This window comes from Panthera onca, chromosome D1, assembly GCF_046562875.1.
Source record: "Panthera onca isolate mPanOnc1 chromosome D1, mPanOnc1 haplotype 2, whole genome shotgun sequence".
In the NCBI taxonomy this organism is placed as follows: domain Eukaryota; kingdom Metazoa; phylum Chordata; class Mammalia; order Carnivora; family Felidae; genus Panthera; species Panthera onca.
This window is the reverse complement of record NC_138348.1, coordinates 16,147,442-16,162,795: the sequence shown is the minus strand read 5'-3', so window position 1 is coordinate 16,162,795 and position 15,354 is coordinate 16,147,442. Positions and strand designations below refer to the sequence as shown.

The window sequence follows — 15,354 nt, the reverse complement described above, 5'->3', positions numbered from 1 at the left end:
GGAAAAGATGAGCAACAGTATCAGTTGTCACAGGTGGAAAACTAAGAAAAGACCCTTCGAATCCACAGTGATTGAGTGATCACCCATAACTTTCAAGAGAACAGTTTAGTTGAGTGATGGAAGCAGTATTGAAAGGATTACTGAGTGCATGAATGGGTGGTAAGAAAGAGATAATGAATATAGCACACCCTTCTGAGAAATTTGGCTTTGAAAAACAAAAGGAGAAGGCAGCTCTTTGTGCCCATGGGTCCTGTCCTGGGCTTTAGTAAAACACCGTTTCTGCACCCCCACCCCACAAAAAAAGTAGCTTTAGCGAATAGTCTTTGAAATTTTTTTAGATTAAGGGATCACTTAAACATATGTGAGTAGATAGCAAAGAGTTAATGGAAAAGGCAAGGTTAAAGATGCAAGTGTAAGGGGATAATTGATAGAGCGAGGTCCCAGAGAAACAAAGAATATGGACTCAAGAGCACAGATGGAGAGATTAATCTTAGTAAGAAACAGGAAAGATTCTTTCTCTGAGAGAGGAAAGAAAGAGGTGAGGATAACTGAAGACAAAAAGAAATATTAAGGCATAGGGGAAGGAAATTGAAGGACTTAATAATCAGGTGACTTGATCTTCACAATAAAACAGTGTATCTGCTTAAGGTTGGGAGTTGGGGCAAAGGGTTAGTTTGGAAATTTGAGAATGGAAAATGTCTGGGGCAGCTGTTGTAAGAATGTAATACAAAGTCAGAAGGAGATGACTAAAAGGATTACCCAGTAGCCATGAGCATCCAGTTGAGGTTAGATATGAATTTGTAATAAAGCCAATCAATATGGTTTCTGGACTTCCTCCAAGAACGCTGTATCTCCAAAAGTTGTATTAGTCATCATCTTGGCGGGAGAAGGGTTTCCTTGGAGTGTCTTAGGAGATCCCAGGGTTCAAAAACTTGAGAAAAATGTTTGCTCAAGGAGAGTTAATGCTCAGGAGTAGCAAAGAACAGACTTGCCTTGTGGGATACTTCCATCTGTGGGTCATTCAGAGGTCTTGTGGGAAGAATCATGGGCAATGAAAAAGAAATATACTTAAGAGACTTAAGAGAAGCAAAACAGTTTGGTATCAAAAAGATCTATAGCTGCTTGTATATCTAGACACACATCTGAGGGTGGGGGCATGTTGGAGAACATCTGGATTCAGATAAAAGAAGAGCAGAAGAGAAGTGACATCATCGTGGGATTAGACTGTAGTTTACCTAGCCAGATGGAAGGTATAGATTAAGCATTTTTGATGTACATCACAAAACTGGACTGAGTTAGGAGAGTATGGTGATAGGGATTTCAAATGTCAAGACATAAGCTCAAAGTCACATTCAGCCAGAAAACAGTATACTTGATTCCTTTGTGTTTTTCTGATCATTGAAGGAATACTTGCTTATTGTAGAAATGTAGTAGACCAGAAAGGTGTAATGAAGCAGAAGAATAATCACCTCCAAACCCACTACTAACAGCACTCACCATTTATTTATATACTTGCTGTTATTCCTAGTAGGGTTTTTGTTTTGTTTTGGTTTGTTTTTTGGTTTTGTTTTTTTTTTTGGTTTTTTTTTTTGTTTTTTTTTTTGCTTGTTTGGGGGTTTTTGTTTTTGTTTTTGGTGGGGTTTTTGGCTTACACAACAGAAATTTATTTTCTCACAGTCTCCAGGCTAAAAGTCTAAATCAAGGGGTCAGGAGGTTTGGTTTCTCCTGAGGCCTCTCTCCTTGGTCTAATTTTTTCTATATACATGGGTGTTTTTACACAATACATATTATGCTAAATATACATTTGTATAACCTTTTTTTAAATGTACAAGCATTTTCTCATGTATAATTCTCACATATCCCATATATATCTTCATATATATCTAAAGTCTTTTTAAATTTCATTTTATTTATTTTTTCTTCTTTAAAATTTTAAATCTTTGATTTGCCTTCATGTTATCTTTATCTCAGAAGGAGGCAACATGAGATAGGAGTTCTAGATATAATTATAAAAACAGTTTCACTCTGGGTGGCTCAGTCTGTTGAGCGTCCAACCGTTGATTTCAGCTCAGGTCATGATCTCACGTTTGGTGAGTTCGAACTCTGCATTGGGCTCTGTGCTGATGGTATGGAGCCTGCTTGGGATTCTCTCTGTCCCCTCTCTCTCTGTCCCTACCCTGCTAGCACTCTCTCTCTCTCAAAATAAAGAAATAAACTTTAAAAAAAAATTTTAACAGTTTCAACTCTTTACTATTTGCTATTCTTATTTATACTTTTCTGAAGATTCCAGTCAATACTATTAGGCAGGAAAAAGAAATAAGAAAGAAATAAGAGACATAGAATTTTTAAGGGGAAGGAAAATTACATTATTTGGAAGTGATATAATTGCTTGGAAAGCCCAAGATAAACTGAAATCTATTATAAATATTATAAAACTTCAGCAAGGCAATAAGAGAAAATACACTAAAACGAATAATTTATTTAAAAATAATAGCCTTTATATATTCAAATAAGAAGAAAAGTCCCTTTTTATAATAGCAAGGGAAGATAAAATACCTATGAATAAACTTAACAAGAATATGCAAGATCATATGAAGAAGGCTTTAAAACACTACTGAAGAGGGGTGCCTGGGTGGCTCGGTTGGTTAAGCATCTGACTTCAACTCAGGTCACAGTCTCACAGTTCATGATTTCGGGCCCCACGTTGGGCTCTGTGCTGACAGCCTGGAGCCTGCTTCAGATTCTGTGTCTCCCTCTCTCTCTGCCCCTCCCTCACTCATGCTCTCTGTCTCTCTCAAAAATAAATAAAAATTTAAAAAATATTTTTAAAAAACCACTACTGAAGAACCAAAAAAAAAAAAAAAAACACTTGGGCATATGGAAAGGCATACTATGTTCTTGGAAAGGAAGACTTAAAAATCATAAAACTGTCAGTGCTCCTTTATCTAAGTCCTTTAGATAAAATAATTCCTTTAATCCTCACAACAGCCCATTACAATGAACTTGCTCAGACTCACAGAGCCAGTAAGTGGCAGAGGTTGAATTTAAACTCAGGAAGTTGGCTCCAGTATACATGCTCTTCATCACTATGCTATACAAACATTCATTGTTGGCACAGGAATAGATAAGTAAAAATCACCGGACCAGAATCGAGAAGCCCAGAAATTGACCCAAATGTGAAAGTGGAATTAACCTATGTTGGGGTAGGGAGGGCATGTGAAATCAATGAGCTCAACTAGTAGCAATCTTTAAAAAAAATTAAGTTGGATTTCTTCCTTATACCTTATATAAAAATAAATTCCAGATGGATCAAAAATTTCAATGTAAAAATTGAAACCATAAATATACTCAAAGAAACCACAGGAAAATGTTTTTATAATCTCACAGAGAGAAAAGGCTTTCTAAATATGAATGGCAAAAAAAAAAAAACAACGCTGGAAGCCATAAAAGAAACTATTGATGTATTTCATTAGATAAAAAAGAATGAAAAATTGGCTTGACCAAAAAAAACCTATAAATAAAGACAAAAAATTAACAACAAACATGGAGAGATATTTGCAACTTATATTACAGATGAAGGGCCAATTTCCTTACATACAGAGTTCCTAAAAATCAATTATAAAAATACTGGGGTGCCTGGTGGTTCAGTTGGTTAAGCATCTGACTTTGGCTCAGGTCATGATCTCATGGTTTGTGAGTTCGAGCCCCGCATCAGGCTGCTGTTGATGCAGAGCCTGCTTCAGATCTTCTCTCTGTCTGCCCCTTCCCTCTCATATGCGTTTTCTGTCAAAAATAAACTTTTTTTTAAAAAATCTAAAAAAAAAAACCAATAAGGTGTACAATTCAGTGGCTTTTAGTATATTCATATACAGTTGTACAATCATCACCACAATCAGTTTTAGAGTATTTTCATCACCAATTCCCCCCATTCTCCCACAAAACCCCATACCTAATTAGCAGTAACTCTAATTACTAATTACTTACTACTTTTCCCCCACCTACCCACTCCTAGGCCCAGGCAACCACTAATTTACTTTCTGTCTCTTTGGATTTGCCTATTCTGAGAATTTCATATAAATGGAATCATACAATATGTGGGCCTCTGTGTCTGGGTTCTTTCACTTAAAATAATATTTTCAAGGTTCATCCATTCTATAGTGTATATGCATGCCTCATTCCTTTTTAGGACCAAATAATATTCCATTGTATGGATGTACCACATTTGTTTATCTACTCATCTATGGACAGATATCTGAGTTGTTTCTTCTTTTTGGCTATTATGAATAATGCTGCTATGAATATCTGCATTCAAGTTTTTGTGTGAACATATGCTTTCATTTCTCTTGGGTACATGCCTAGGAGTGGAATGCTTGGTCATATGGTGATTCTTGGTGTAACTTTTTGAGGAACTTCTTGACTGTTTTCCAAAGTAGCTGCATCATTTTACATTCCCACCAGCAAGGTATGAATTATGGCTTCTCCACATTCTTGCCAACACTTGATATCATCGGTTTTTTTATCATAAGCATCCTAATGGGTATGAAGTAGTATCTCATTGTGCTTTTGATTTATGTTTCTCTCATAACTAATGACGTAGAGCATCTTTTCACGTGCATATTGGTCATTTGTACAACTTCTTTGGAGAAATATTCATCTACATTGTGGTATGTATCAACACGTTTGTTTCTTTTTATTGCTGAGTAGTATTCCATGATATGAATATAACACAGTTTGGTTTTTGTTCACCTGTTAATGGACAGGTAAATTATCTAGTGCTTGGCTACTATCAATAAAGCTTCTATGAACATTTGTCTACAAGTCTTTTTGTGCACATATCTCTTCCCAGCTTTATGGTGATACAATTGACATATAACATTGTAAGTTTGAGGTATACAAAGCGATGATTTGATACATATATATATATATATATATATATATATATATATATATACTGCAAAATGATCACCACAATAAGGTTAGTTAACACCTACATCACCTCACATAAGCACCTGGTTTTTTTGTGGGTTTGTTGTTGTTGTTGTTTTGGGTGGTGAAAACATTTGAGATTTGCTTTCTTAGCAACTTTCAAGTATATAATACAGTATTCATAAGTATAGTCATTACGCTATATGTTACATCCCCAGAATTTGTTGATCTTATAACTAGAAGTTTATACCCTTTGATCAATATCTCCCCATTTCTCCCACCCCACAGTTCCTGGCAACCACCATTCTACTATTTCAATTAGTTTGTCTTTTTTAGATTCCATATATAATTTTTTTTATTTTAGAGAGAGTGAGTGTGAGTGGGGGAGAGGGGCAGAGAATGGGAGAGAGAGAGAGAGAGAGAGAGAGAGAGAGAGAGAGAGAGAATCCCAAGGAGGCTCCACGCTCAATATTGAGCCTGATGCAGGGCCCAGTCCCACAACCTGAGGATCACCACCCGAACCAAAATCGAGAGTCAGATGCTCAACTGACTGAGCCACACAGGCACCCTTAAGGTTCCATATATAATTTGAGATCATATAGCATTTGTTTTCCTCTGTCTGACTTATTTCACTTAGCATAATGCCTTCAAGATCCATCCATGTTACTGCAGAAGGCAGGATTTCCTTCTCTTTTATGGCTGAATTGTATTCCACTATATACATATACCACATTTTTTAAATCCATTTGTACGTCAACACTTAGGTTGTTCCATGTCTTGACTATAGTGAAGAATGCTGAATGAACATGAGAGTGCAGATATGTCTTTGTGATAGTTATTTCATTTCCTATGGATATTATACCCAGATATGAGGTTGCTGGATCATATGATAGTTCTATTTTTAACATTTTGAGAAACTTCATACTGTTTCCCAGAATGGCTGTACCAGTTTACATTCCCCTTAACACAAGCATCTTATGTATATGTTGGTCATTAATACGTCTTCTTTCGGAAAATGTCTATTCAGGTTCTCTGCCCATTTTTTAATTGGATTATTTGGGGGTTTTGCTATTGAGTTATATGAGTTCCTTATGTATTTTGGATATTGATGACTTATCAGCTATATGGTTTGCAAATCTTTTCTCTCATTCTGTAGTTACCTTTTCATTTTGCTGACTGTTTATTTTGCTGTGCAGAGGCTTTTGTATTTGATGCAGTCCCACTTACTTACTTTTTGCCTTTGTTGCTTGCACTGTGGTATCACATCCAAAAAATCATTGCCAAGACCAATGTCAAGGAGCTTTTCCTCTATGTTTTCTTCTAGGAGTTTTACAGTTTTCAGATCTTCTATTTAAGTCTTTAATCCATTTCAAGTTAATTTTTGTGAGTGGTGTAAGATACGGGTCCAATTTCATTCTTTTGCATATGAATAACTTGTTTTCCTGGCATTGGCACCATTTATTGAAGAGACTATCCTTTCCCCATTGAGCATTCTTGGCTCCCTTGTCAAAGTTTGTTCACTGTATATGTGTGGATTTATTTTTATGCTCTTGATTCTTGTCAAAGTTAGTTCACTGTATATGTGTGGATTTATTTTTATGCTGTTGATTCTGTTCCATTGGTCTGTGTATCTGTTTTTGTGCCAGTACCATACTGTTTTGATTACATTAGCTTTGTAATATAGTTTGAAATCAGAAAGAATGATGCCTCCTGCTCTGCTTCTTTCTTAGGATTGATGTAGCTTTTCAGGGTCTTTTGTGGTTTCTTATGAATTTCAGGATTTTTTTCCACCGCTATGACACATGCCATTGGAATTTTGATAGGGATTACATTGAATCTATAGATAGCTTTGAGGAGTAGGAACGTTTAACATTAATTCTTCCAATTCATGAACACGGATATCTTTCCATTTGTTTGTGTCTTCTTCAGTGTTTTTCATCAAAGTCTGAGTTCTCAGTGTACAGATTTTTCACCTCTTTGATTACATTTATTCCTAAGTATTTTATTGTTTTTGATACTGTTGTAAGTGGGATTGTCTTCTTTATTTCTTTTTCAGATAACTTGTTGTTAGTGTACAAAAATGCAACTGATTTTTGTATGTTGATTTTGTGTCCTGCAACTTAACTGGATTGATTTTTTAGTTCTATCAGTTTTGGGATGGATTTTTTTTTTTTTTTTTTTAGAAAGAGAGAGAGCACACACGAGCTAGAGAGAAGGGCAGAGGGAGGGAGAGAGACAGAGTCCCAGTCAGGCTCCACGCTCAGTGCAGAGCCTGACGAAGGGCTCAATCCCATGACCCTGGGATCATGACCTGAGCCAAAATCGAGTCGGATTCTCAACTGACTACACCACCCAGCTGTCCCTGGATGGATTTTTTAAAGATTTTCTACATAAAGTTATATCATCTACAGAGACAATTGTACTTCTTTTTAAAAAAAATTTTTTTAATGTTTATTTATCTTCCAGAGTGAGACAGAACACACTGTGGGAGGGGCAGAGAGAGAGGGAGACACAGAATCTGAAGCAGCTCCAGGTTCTGAGCTGTCAGCACAGAGCCTGACATGGGGCTCGAACCCAGAAACCACGAGATCATGACCTGAGCTGAAGTCGGACACCTAGCTGACTGAGCCACCAGGCGCCCCTTACTTCTTCCTTTCCAATTTGGATGGCTTCCATTTCTTTTTTATTCCCTAATTTCTCTGGCTAGGACTTCCAGTACTATGTTGGAAAGGAGTGATCTTGTTCATGGTCTTAGAGGGAGAGCCTTTAGTCTTTCATTATTACGTTAGCTGTGGGACATAAATGGCCTTTATTTTGTTGAAATGCGTTGCTTCTATACCCAGCTTGTTCCGAGTTTTTTCATGAAAGGATGCTTAACTTCATGGACATATGTTTTTATTTCTCTTGGGTAAATATCTAAGGGATATTTGCTGGCAGACTTTTTCCAAAGTGATTGTACTGTTTTACATATCTACCAGCAATGTCTGAAAAATCCCAGTTGTTTCATATCCTTGCTAACATTTGGTGTTGTCAGTCTTCTTTTCCCCCCTAGCTTATTTATTGAGATATAATTTGTTGAGATATAATTGACAGATAACATTGTATAAGTTTAAAATATACAATGTGATGATTTGATATATGTATATATTGTGAAATGATTATCACTATAAGGTTATTTTTTTTAATATGGAACACTTCACAAATTTGCATGTCATACTTGCACAGGGGCCATGCAAATCTCTGTATTGTCCCAACTTTAATATATGTGTTGCCAAAGCAAATACAGACTTTTCATTTTAGCCTTTCTAGTGAATATGAAGTGGTGTCTCATTGTGGTTTTAATTTGCATTTCCCTGATGATTACTGACACTGAACAGTTTTGTATTGCTTATTAGCCATTTTCTTTGTGAAGTGCCTCTTGAAATCTTTTGCTCAGTTTTGGGTGGGTTGTTTTAATTATTGTGTAGTAGGAGCTCCTTGTAACCAGTCTAGTTGTAAGTCAGATATGCTTATTGCAAATATTGCTACCATTCTTTGGCTTGTTTATTTCCTTAATGGTGCTCTCATTGAGCAGAAGTTTTTAAAGTCCACATTTGATCAATTTTTTCTTTTATGATTAATGACTTCTGGGTCCAGTGTTAAAAAACCTTTGCTACCCTAAGTTTGTGACAGTATTACCCTTCATTTTCGTCTAAAAGCATCAGAAATCTAGCTTTTATGTTTGGTCTATAATCCATCTTGAATCAATTTTTGTGGGTGGTTTGATGTTGAGGTCAAGATCCTTTTTTGTACCATCTGGATAGCTAGTTGTTTATTCCAACACTATTTGTTGAAAAGACTTCACTTTTCCCACTTAATTGTTTTGGTTCCTTTGTTAAAAAAAAAAACAAAAAACAAAAAACAAAAACAATTGACTATATATGTGTGGGTGCATTTCTAGATTTTCTATTCTGTTCTATTGATATATTTGTTAAACTTTAGTCTGATTAGTTTAGCTTTATAATAAGGTAGTGTACACAGCTCAACTTTGCCTTTTTCTAGATTATTTTGGTCATTAGAGGTCCCTTGCATTTCTATATAACTTTTAGAATAAACTTGTCAATTTCTACAAAAAAAAAAAAGAAAAGTAAATAAAGCCTGACAAGAATTTGATTGAGATTTGAAGACTCTGTAGATCAATTCGGGGTGAATTGTCAACTTCACAGTATTGAATCTTCCAATCCATGGACATAGTACATTTTTCCTTAGATCTTCTTACATTTCTTTCAGCAATGCATTACAGCATTTAATATACAGATCTTACACATTTTATTAAAGTTATTCCTAAATATTTTGTTTTGTTCTCCCATTATAAATAGTATTTTTTTTAAGTTTATTTATTTATTTTGAGAAAGCAAGAGAGCACCAGTGACGGGAGGGGCAGAGAGAGAGGGAGAGAGAGAATCCCAAGCAGATTTCGCACTGTCAGTACAGAGCCTGATGCAGAGCTTGAACTCACAAACTGTGAGATCATGACCTGAGCTGAAATCAAGAGTCGGACGCTTTATCGACTGAGCCACCCAGATGCCCCAATAGTATTATTTTTTAAAGTTATTTTCTTTACCGGTTTTCCATTTTAAGAATATAGAAATATAGGGGCACCTGGGTGGCTCAGTCAGTTAAGCATCTGACTCTTGATCTCAGCCAAGGTCTTGAGCTCAGGGTCATGAGTTCAAGCCCTGCACTGGGCTCTGTGCTGAACATGAAGCCTACTTAAAAAAAAAAAAAAAATTACATATATATAATTGCCTTTTGTACATTATATCCTGTGACTTTGGTAAATTCACTTATTAGTTCTCATAGTTTCTTTGTAGATTTCTTAGAATTTTCTGCAGCAAAATCATGTCACATGCAAATAGAGGCAGTTTTGCTTCTTCCTTTACCATCTTGGTAAGGGTCTTTCTTTTTAATTTCTTTATTGCACAGAGTAGGACCTCATTACAATATTAAATAGAAGTGGTAAGAGCAGATAACATTGATTTGGCCAGAAAGTTTTCAGTCTTTAGAATTAAATATGAGGTTTTTCATGGATGCCCTTTAGTAGGTTGAGGAAATTTACTTTTATTCTTAGTTTGGTGAGAATTTTTATTATGAATGGGTATTCAATCTTTTATTTTTCTGAATGTATTGAGTGACATATAATTTTTCCCCTTTCTGATGTTCATGTGGATAAATCCACCTTAGTCGTGATTTATTATCATTTTCACATATCATTGGATTTCTTTAACATTTTATTAATTACTTTCGCATCTATCCAATGAGGTATTTTAGGCTACGGTTTTCTTTTCTTGTAATATCCTTGTCTGTTCTGAGTGTCAGGATTATTCTGACATTAAATCATTAATCATAAAAACATTGTGATTAAACTCATAAAATGCGTTTGGAAGTATTTCCTCCTATCTTTTCTGAAAGGGTTTATATAAGATTGGTAATTTTTTTTAAGTGCCTCTTTTTCTAAGAAGACTTGAACTTTTAAGTTAGGTTCAATCTGCTTCTTGTAAGCTCTTTTCCTAACATTTCTCATACATATAATTATTTGCTTAAATTCTACTTTTCTTGGGGCACCTGGGTGGCTAAGTCAGTTAAGCATCTGACTTTGGCTCACGTCATGATCTCGCAGTTCGTGAGTTTGAGTTCTGCATCAGGCTCTCTGCTGTCAGCAAAGACCCCGCTTTGGATCCTCTGTCCCCCTTTCTCTGTCCCTCCCCAGCTTGTGCTTGCTCTCTCTCTCAAAAATAAATAAAACATTAAAAAAATTCTGCCTTTCTTATTAGACCATAAGTTCCAGGAAAGCATTTATCTATCTTGCTTACTCTATGTTCCTAGCATCTAGCCAAGTGCCTGGTTCACGGTATATATAAGTGAATACTTACTGAATTGCATTAAATTAAAGGGAAAGTAAGAGACTAGGAAAACTGAGAATTGTGGCAAAATACTGAAGACAATATAAAAAGTTTTCCTTTTAATTTTTTTATTTTAATTTTTTATTTGAGCATAATGGATGCACAATGTTACATTAGTTTCAGGTGTACAACAGAGTAATTCAACATCTCTGTATGTTTTGCTGTGCACACCACAAGTAGTTACCATCTGTCACCATACAAGTATTATAATATAAGTGATTATATTTTATGATGTACCTTTTATTCCTATGATGTATTCATTCCATAACTGGAAGCCTATATTTCCTACTCCCCTTCACCCATTTTTCCCATATCCATACCTTCCTCCCCTCTGGCAGCCATCAATTTATTTTCTGTATTTATAGATCTGATTATGCCTTTTGTTTGTGTATTAATTTTTTTTTAGATTATACATATGAGTGAAATTACATGGTATTTGTCTTTCTCAGTCTGACTTACTTCACTTAGCATAATGCCCTCTAGGTCCATCTATGTTGTCACAAAAGTCAAGACCCCATCCTTTTTTATGGTTATATAATATTCCATCATATATATATATATATATATATATATATATATATATATATGTGTGTATATATATATATGTGTGTGTGTGTGTATATATATATATATATATATATATATATATATATATATATATATATTTGGTACACATATATGCACACACACACATATATACCACATCTTCTTTATCCATGCATTTATTGATAGACACGAGTTGGCACATCTTGGCTATTATAAATAATGCTGCAATAAACATAGGGGTGCGTATATAAAAGTCTTCCTTATTAAAAAAATTACATTGCAGCAAAAAGAACAATGAACCCTAGATGGATGGTATTGTATTAATAAATGAAAGAAAAGAAAAGAAAATTCACCTCCTATTTTCATTTATTCTTCTCAGTTAAAGAGGGTGCTCTTTGGACTGGAAAAGATAAAATGAACAGTAGTTCCAGGGAATAAAATCAAACATAACTGAGATTATAAGAGATCACCTAACTGCTTTAAATGAACTTAAGTTTCTGGATCTAGTTTATATTCCAAGGTACCGAGGCCTAGTAGATAAGCTGACTGAACCACTGCCAGCAGTGTTTAAAAGTGGAAATTGTGAGGGTACCTGGGTGGCTCAGTCAGTTGAACATCTGACTCTTAATTTCGGCTCAGGTCATGATCTCATGGTTAATGGGAGCAAGCCCTGTGTCGGGCTCTGTGCTGACAGGATGGAGCCTGCTTGGGATTCTCTCTCCCTTTCTCTCTGCCCCTCCCTCCCTCATGCTTTCTCTCTCTCTCAAAATAAGTAAACTGAAAGAAAGAAAGAAAGAAAGAAAGAAAGAAAGAAAGAAAGAGGAAATTGTGCCCATCATGGGGAGGGAAGGGGAGAGAAGTTCCAAATGTAGAGGCAGGGACCCAATATTCAGAAGGTCATTTCAGCAGACTGAAGCCTGGTGACCTTGACATCTATCTTGGGTGATATTCTTCAACTATTTATTAAAAAGAATCAATATCTATACCTATTCAGAAAAGGAAGTTGTGTTAACTGTAAGTCTATCAGAGTTTATTGAAGAAGAAGTTAGGGGGGAGGATGTGGGATGGAGGGGAGAAGAGAAGAGGGAAAAGGAAAGCAAGAGAGCCCATGCTTGGTGGGTAAGAAGACCTGGTTTCAACCCCAGCTCTTTCACCTCTTAGTAAAATGACATTGGGCAAGTTACTGAATCTCTATAAGCCACATTTCCCAATTGGTGAACTAGAAATAATAAGAGAACAACCTATTTCATAGGGTAGTCCTGAGGTTTAAATCAAATAATATGTCTAAAATGGTTATTTATTTCTCAAAATCAGTGATAACTGTGAAGTGACAGGAGCAATGGTACATGATGTTAATGGCGGTAACATTGAAGGAGGAGGGAATGACACAGCCAGTGCAAACTTCTTCCCTTTGTGAAGGGATTACAAGACTGGTAAATCCGGAGAAAACTATACTTAGCATGGCTATATTCATAATATTTGTTTAGTTTAGTTGAATCTTAGCAGGACCTTGGCACCCTCTCCATGATATCCTTATGAATAAGCAAAAGGAATAGAGGATGGGTAATAAATAAGTGGTTGAAAATCATACCAAAAATGTGCTAATTAATGGGTTCCGATCATGCTAAAGGGACATCTCCAGAAGTAGAATTCTGGGCTCTGTCCTTAGCCATTCTTTTTCTTTCTTAATCCATTATTTGAATGAGAGCATTGATGGCAAGCTAATCAGAGTTGGGAGGGATAGCTAAGAAGCTGCCTAAAAGAAACAGGATCTGAAAAGAAATAGTATAATATAGTGGAGCAAATATGGACGTAGTATCATGGGTCTGCAACCACTAGCTGTGTGGCCTTGAGTAAGTTAAGTAACCACCTGAGCCTTTGTTTCCTCATAATACCATTCGTCTCCTGGTAGTTGTGAGAATAAAATGTGTGTGTGTGTGTGTGTGTGTGTGTGTGTGTGTATGTATTAGTTATCTATTGCTATGTGATATATTTACCCCAAACCTTAGAGGCTTAAAACAATAAACATTTATTATTTCACACAGTTTCTAAGCATCAGGAATGCAGAATCAACTTGCTTGGATGGTTCTCCCTCATAAGACTGAAATCAAGATTTAGGTTGGGGCTGCAGCCGTCTGAAGGCTTGCTCACTTGTATCACTGTTGGCAGGAGGCCTCAGCAGTTCACATGTTCCTCATGATTATGGCAGTGACTTCCCCAGAAAAAGTGATCTCAGAGAGAGCAAGCAGGATGCCACAGTGCCTTTTATGAACTAGTCTCTGAAGTCACACACTGTCACTTTCATTCTATTCTATTCATTAGAAATGAATCAGTAAGTTTAGCCCATACTCAAGGGGAAAAGAATTGGGATCCACCTTCAAAAGATTTTGTAGATGTATCTGAAAACCACCACAATATAAAAAGCACTCTATATAGTGCTTAACTCTTAGTAGGTACCCCATATATGGCACCTATTATTATACTATTATTGGTATACACCTAATACATGTGCTCTTTAAAGCCATTGTGGGCAGGACAAGAAAATCTCATGATTCTTCAGATTCCTGGCAAATACAGAGAAAGAAGCACCATGTATCACTATATTCATTACATCTGTTTTGTAAGCTAACATGAATGGACTATGTTGCATGAAGAACAGTACTGATAAAAATACATTTTAGTAACACTTAATAGGTGTACCTAAAATGTCTTGTCATCCTGCAAATACCAGTGACATGAATAATTTGAATGACAGTTCACCCCAAAATTGATTTTGTTAGTTTTATTAAGAATTTTATACTTATACTTAAATATAGGTATGGCTCATCTGAGAATTCATTGAATTTTAATTGTGTACTATACCAACTTGTCTGTCTGAGGGTTCTGGTCTCCTTTCCACTTAAAAATGGGCCACAACTGGGGCGCCTGGGTAGCTCAGTTGGTTAAGCGTCCAACTTCTGCTACGCTCATGATCTCACAGTTCGTGAGTTTGAGCCCCACATTGGGCTCAGTGCTGACAGCTCAGAGCCTGGAGCCTACTTCAGATTCTGTGTCTCCCTCTTGCTCTCTGCCCCTCCCCCACTCACACTCTGTGTGTGTGTGTGTGTGTGTGTGTGTGTGTGTGTGTGTGTGTGTGTCAAAAATAAATAAACATAAAAAAAACAAAAAATGGGCCACAGCTAAAACTGACAGAGAGGCCCCAGTCTACAGCAAAGATAAGACTTGTTAGTTCACACACCTTCCCTGAGGGCAAGAAGCAATTTGGGGGAGAAATAAACCAACAAACAAAAAAAGTATTTTATCAACAAAGGGCTCAATTAAGCAGGAGCGTTAATGTTGACAGTAAAAATGTAGAAGCCAGAATTAATATGGCTAAATCACTGGGTAATCTAGATTTCCTCTGTTTACATATACATTTGTATCTATATGGGTACAGAATGTCCGTCAGTAGCCTTAAGGATTGTCTGATGTTCACTGTAAACAAAAACATGAGAACTCTGTAACTTCAGGTAGACAGAGCAATTACTGGGTCATTTTGATAAGATACGATCATTAAAGTGAAGATATTTTCACACCTTAAGCCGATTAATTTTCTAGTCTTTTGATTTGCATTAAACATTAGACAGATCCTCAGGCTAGTGTCTGACGTGGTTGAACTCTTTAATATCTTAACAACATAGAGGTCAAACTACTAAGGTGTTCAAAATATAGTCACTAATTTGAAAGTAAGTAAAAATGGACCCTGAAGAGCTAGTGTTTACAGGGTTTACATGTGTCTTAGTAGGCAGGGCAGGAAGTCTCTTAAGCGTTTCCCAGGGAACCTCTTATGAATGCATAATCTTCAAATACTGATAGGTCATCAGCTGCAGATAAAAAGTAGTGAGAGTAGTCTAAAGTGTTGCTAGCCTTAGCCACTCAATTAAGTTCCTAGAACCGATTT

General features: G+C 36.1%; 1 protein-coding gene and 1 non-coding gene across 5 annotated transcripts in view; one reads left to right on the top strand and one right to left on the bottom strand.

Annotated features, from left to right (window-relative positions):
* The window catches only part of CSTPP1 (centriolar satellite-associated tubulin polyglutamylase complex regulator 1), a 196,918-nt gene that overhangs the window by 111,551 nt on the left and 70,013 nt on the right, over nt 1-15,354 (top strand). The gene's annotated exons all lie outside the window — the stretch shown is intronic.
* LOC132662601 (U6 spliceosomal RNA) lies at nt 8,107-8,210 on the bottom strand. The gene has a single exon (XR_009602624.1). It is a non-coding gene; the product is annotated as a U6 spliceosomal RNA (small nuclear RNA).